Source organism: Macaca mulatta, chromosome 3, assembly GCF_049350105.2.
Source record: "Macaca mulatta isolate MMU2019108-1 chromosome 3, T2T-MMU8v2.0, whole genome shotgun sequence".
NCBI classification, from domain to species: domain Eukaryota; kingdom Metazoa; phylum Chordata; class Mammalia; order Primates; family Cercopithecidae; genus Macaca; species Macaca mulatta.
Window position 1 is genome coordinate 5,115,497 of NC_133408.1, and position 6,156 is coordinate 5,121,652.

A 6,156-nucleotide genomic window follows, 5' to 3' on the forward strand; every position below is an offset into this window, starting at 1 on the left:
ACGGAGCCCAGGACCAGAGTGCTGCTGGCCTATCGAGCTCACTCTCAGAGGAAACCCAAGAACTTCCCAGGCCTGGCTGCCAGGAAGGGCTCCGGGGAGGGCAGCCAGTCCCACTCCTCCACGGACCTGGAAACTTCCAGATCAGGTGCTATTTCCAGACTGCTAGGCAGCTGTCTCCTAGGCCAGTGGCCTGGGTGCCTCATCTCACCTCCCTCCTGCTGTCAGAGCTCCCTGGAGGAAGAAGGACTGGGGAACTTGGGGGTCTACTTCCTGCCAGACCAGAGCTACTTACAGCAGCCATACCTGGGGGTTCTGTAGTGAGAGTTGGCCTGAAAGCTAAAGCAGGAAATAGGCTCCATGGCTAGGCGGGCCTCAGGGACCACGGTCAAGGGTTTAGAGTCTGCAACCCACTTCAGCCCCAGCAGACACGTCTTTTATCTCACTAGGAGTCCGCCCTTCAGCTGGGCAATGCTAAGAACAGTTCTGCAGCCCAGGGGCTTCCATAAGGTTCAGGCAAGACCCTTACAATTAAGACTGTTACGAAGGTTTGTGTTCAGGTTTTTGCATTTGTGTACAAGTCTTCACTTCTGTTGAGTAAAAGCCCAGGTGCAATTACTGGGGGATTTAATAGCTGCATACTTCGATTTTTAAGAAACTGGGTCAGGGACGGTGGCTCACGCCTGTAATCCCAGCACTTTGGGAGGCTGAGGCGGCAGGCAGATCACGAGGTCCAGAGATCAAGACCATCCTGGCCAACATGGTGAAATCCCATCTCTGCTAAAAATACCAAAAAAATTAGCCAGGAATGGTGGTGCGCACCTGTAGCCCCAGCTACTTGGGAGGCTGAGGCAGGAGAATTGCTTGAACCCAGGAGGCGGAGCTTGTAGTGAGCCAAGATAGTGCCACTGCACTCCAGCCTGGTGACAAAGCAAGATTCCATCTAAAAAGAATAAAAGAAAAGAAAGAAGGAAAGAAGAAAGAAAGAAAGGGAAGGAAGGAAGGAAGGGAAAGAAAGGAAGGAAGGAAGAAAAAAAGAAAAAAGAAAGAAAGAAAGAAAGAAAGAAAAGAAAAGAAAGAAAGAAAGAAAGAAAGAAAGAAAGAAAGAAAGAAAGAAAGAAAGAAAGAAAGAAAGAAGGAAAGAAACTGCCACATTCTTTTCCAGAGTGGCGCCACCATTTTACATTTCCACCAGCAACACAGGAGGGATATGGTTTTCCAAACCCTCACCAGCATCTGGTGTTGCCACTGTGTTTATTTACCACTCTGGTCAGTATCTCATTATGCTTTTAATTTGGATTCCCTGATGGCAAATGATGTTTTCTGCCAGCTGTATATCCTCTTTGGTAAGATGTCTGCTCACGTCTTTGGCCCATATTTTCATTGGATTGCAAAGGTCCTGAGTTTTCAAAGTTTTTATATGTTCTAGATACAACTCCTTTGCCAAATATGTAGTTTGTAAATATTTTCTCCCAGTCTGTGGCTTAACTCTTTATCCTCTTCTCATGGGCTTTCACGGAGCAAGAGTTTTGCTTTCAATGAGATCTAATTTATCAATTTTTCCTTTTAAGTATCATGTTCATGGTGTCAAGTTGAAGAAGCCTTTGCTCAGTTTGAGGTCCCAAAGATGTTTTTCTGAAAGTTTTATGGTTTTATGCTTTACACTTTATGATGTATTTTGAGTTTTGTACAAGGTTTATTTAGATCAAGTTTCATTCCCCCCATTCCCCCCATGGAGGTCCAATTGTTCTTGCACCGTTTGTTGAAAAGCCTCTATTTCTTCCATCGAATCACTTTTACACCATTGCCAAAATCTGCTGGGCATATCTGTGTGGGGCTATTTCAGCATTCTCTGGTCTGTTCTATTGATCTCTGTGTCTATCCTGCTGCCACTACCACACTACTTCGGTTCCTACAGCTCTATAGTAAACTTTCATATCATGTAGAGTGATCCCTTCCATTTGCTTCTTACTGTTTTAGCTATTCCAGCGAGTGTGTCTTTCCTTGAAAATTCTAAAATAAGCTTATCTATGTTCGCCAAAAAGCCTACTGGGGTTTTGATAGGAATTGCGTTAACCCTATAAATCAATCTGGGGAGAAATGACATCTTTGCTACATTGTCTTCCAATCCATAAACATGGTGTGCCTCTCCATTTTTTATTTAATTTCCTTTGTCAGAACATTGTCATTTCCAGCATATAGATCCTGTACATGTTTGTGAAGTGTATACCTACATATTCAATTTTTTGAGTGATTGTAAATGGCATTTGTGATTTTAATGTCAGTTTCTTCACATTCACTGATAGTATATAGAAATGTGGTTGTTTTTTGTGTGCTGATATTGTGTGCTATGATCTTGCTGAGCTCTCCTATTTCTGAAAGTTTTTTTGTTTTCATTTTGTTTCACAGACTCCTTGAGATTTTGTGCACAGGGCCATTTACAAAGAGCTAATTTTATTTCTTCCCTTTCCATCTGTATCATTTTTGTTTTTTGTTTTTCTTGCCTTATTCCAGTGACTAGAACATCTAGGACTATGAACATCCTTCCCTCATTCCCAGTCTTAGGGGCAAAGTATTCAGTCTTTCACTGTTAAGTATGACATTAGCCATAGTGTGTTTAGATGCTCTTTTTCAAGTCAAGGAAATTCCCCTGTATTACTGAATTGCTGAGAGTTTTAATCATGAATAGGTGTTAGATTTTGTCAAATATTTGTCCACATCAGTTTGATGTGATCAAATGACTTTTCTTCTTTAGCTTGTTGATAGACGGATTGTACTAATTATTTCATAATACTGATCCAGTCTTGTGGAGTTGAAATAAGCCCTACTTGGTCACGTATTTAATTATTTTTTATACATTGTTTATTAGATTTGCTAATTTTTTGTTGGGGAATTTTGCATCTAAGATCATGAGAGATAGTGGTCTGATGTTTCCTTTTTTGTGTCTTGCCTTTGGTTTTGTTATTAGCGTGATACTGGCCTCACAAAATAAGTTGAGAAATGTTCACTCCTCTTCCATTTTTCTGGAGGAGATTGTGTAAAATTCATGTTAATTCTTTAAAAACTGGGCCTATACATTTCTTTGGGGTAAGAGATTTTAAATTATGAATGCAATTTCTCTGATGACTGTAGAGTTTTTCAGATTGTAAAGAATTGACATCTTTGTTGAGTATTGGTTGAGTGTTGATAGTTTGTGAGTTTTGAGGAATTAGTTCATTTTTTTCTAAGTTGTCAATTCATGAATGTAAAGCACTTCACCATTTTTCCTTATGATCCTTTAGACATCTGTGGGATCTGTAATGATGTCCTCTGTTTCATTCCTGACATTAGTTATTTGTGTCTTATCTGCTGTTTGTCAATTTTATTGATTTTTCCAAAGAACCAGTTGTCTCATTGATATTTTTTTCTGTGGTTTTTCTATTTTCGATTTCATTGATTTCTGCCCTTTTCTTTATTATTTCCTTCCTATTCTTTGCTTTGGGTTTATTTGGCTCTTTTTTTTTTTTTTCTACTCTCAAAACTTAGCTTAATGATTTGAGAGCCTTCCTTATTTCTGATGTAATTTAGTGCTGTAAATTTCCCTCTCAGCACTGCTTCAGCTGAGCCTGACAAATTTTGATATGCTGTGTTTTTATTTTCATTTGGTTCTATGTATTTTAAAATTTCTTTTGAAACTTATTTTATAATCCATAGATTATTTGGAAGTGTATTATTAATTTCCACAGGTTTAGAGATTTTTCTGTTGTCTCTTATCGACTTCTAGTTGATTCTGTTGTGGTCAGAGAACCCACTCTGTATGATTTCAACTGTTTTACATGTTGGTGTGGTTTGTTTTATGGCCTGGGATATATATGTTCTATCCTGGTGGATTTACATGGATCCTTAGAAAAATTTGTGTTCTGTTACTGTTGGGTGGAATGTCTTATAAATATCAACGAGACACTATTGGTTAGTTGATAGCTCAGATCTTCCAGATCCTTGCTGATTGTACGTCTAGTAGTTCTGTCTGTGTTCATTGCTGTGAAGGAGTCTTGAAGTCTCCCACTCTAACTATGGTTGTGTCTCTTCTTCCTTTCTGCTCCATCCATTTTCTTCTGTGTATTTTGAAGCTTTGCTGTTTGGTGAGGACTAATTCTTTTGAAAATTTTAAATGGAAAATCGTTTTTAGAGCTATGTAATTGTCATAACACATTTGAGAATACGTACACCCCCTTTTTTCTCCTCGAACCACATTCGTTTCTTCATCACGCCATCCTCAGTGCAGACAGAGGCAGGAAAGACCACGCCCATGGAGGTCTGGGCCTCAGAAGCTGACTTGCTGCTTTAATTGGTCTTGGGAAATGTTTTTACACTTCTCCTTCTGTGGAAAAATGAAAAGAGATGAAGGGTGGACTTGCAAAGGAGTTTTCTAAACATTCCATCCCCTTGATAAAGTAGGAATTTAAAACAGAAAGTAACGGACAGATGAGTGCACTTCACACATTCTCCGCCATGTGCATTAAAGATGAGTCTGTCACGGGGAGCCTGGCTACGTTCAGCTCTGAGCTCGAGAGAACACAGTCACCCCTTCCTCTCGTGCTGAAGCAAGTGTGTGAGGATACAAAAGAGGGAGAGCAGCTTGATAGAGAGATGCTTGGATCTCCCCCAACATATATTTAACAATGAAGTCACGCATTTAACACGCCTGTTGACATCCTGGAGGACTGCTGAGCAGCGCTGACTGTGGCCACACCATGCGTGGGCCCTTGTTACCAAGGGCAACAGTCTGCGTGCCACTGAGTGCCTCAGTGGTTCTCCAGTGGTGAGGACGGCCCAAGAGGGAGGCAGTGCCACCCTAGAGCATGGGCAGTGAATCCGGGGTGGGAACAGGAACCCCAGGAGTCCAGGCCTTGCCCCCTGGGTGATCATGCAGCTCAGGCATTTTCCTTAAGCCCCTCTTCTCCAGAGTCCTCCCTCGTAACTTGTCTTAGCTAAATCTTAGGGTTGTTAGGATGATGAAACAGGATTGTTGTTGGGAGGGACCCTATGCTTTTGCGTTAACTTCCAGCAGCAAGTCAAATGATAAAAGTGGTATGAACGTCTTCGGTGTCTCCTGCAGGTGTGAAGTTTGTACAGAGGCAGAAGACTGGTGGCCCCCTCAGACAGGCGGCCCAGGCCACACCTGTTGTCAGGGCCTCTGTCCTCCAAAGGCACAGCACAGCAGGGACACAGAGACTTGGATAAGGACACAACCGACGAGATAGGATATGCCCAGACGGCACAATCCCGCGCGCATCCCCCACTGATAGACGATGGACATTCCGTCAGGGTGCCTGGGCTTCAGAGCAAGTAATTGACAAAGGGAAGACATGGTTACAAGGTATAAAAATAGAAATAAAGTGTAATGAGTGTCTTTAGAGGTGATCAAATCCTGGGCCTTTGTCCAGCAAACGAAGGTTTTCCTCTTGGTCAATCTTGATGGATCACTAAACCAATGGACACTCCGGCCTCTTCTTCATCATGTCTTTATCTCTGGGACTCATGGAGTATCATGGTGGGAACAGGCCTTGGAAGCAGTACCAGGGATGAGCCACCACCATCCTTGGGACCTTCTCCGTACAGATAATTTGTAGTTTTTGACCTTTCCTCAGTAGAAGCGGGAACTGTTCATCATCAGTCCAAACCAGACAGAAAATCCTCACACTTGGACTAAAAACTTCACCACATGTCTCTGTCTTGGGTAGGTATGAGTTGACCACCACGAGGGGCCATATTCACAGGGTTGAGGCCGGGGTGGTGGGCAGATGGCCAGAGGGAATACTTGGGTCATGGGAGGCTGCACCAGCCAGTGCACGTGGCCAGGACAGGGGGAGCACAGAGGTCAAGGAGCCAAGGCTCCAGCAGTGCCCGTGAGAGAGAGGAAGGGACATGGTGTCGAGGAAGGGGGGCTTGCCCAGTCTACTCACTGCAGGGACTGGGGTGCTGATAAATGAGAATCTACAGCGTCCACACTAACCCAGGCTGAAACCTTGGCAAGGAGTCAGCAGCTTAATTCCAAAGTCACCCACTGGGAGGAGCAGGTCTGCATTCCAGCCTGGTTGGAGTTGTGCCTAGGCATTGGTAGTTTAAGTAACTACAGCTTGGCAGAGCCGGTGGCACCTGGAAAGGAGGGTGTAGAAT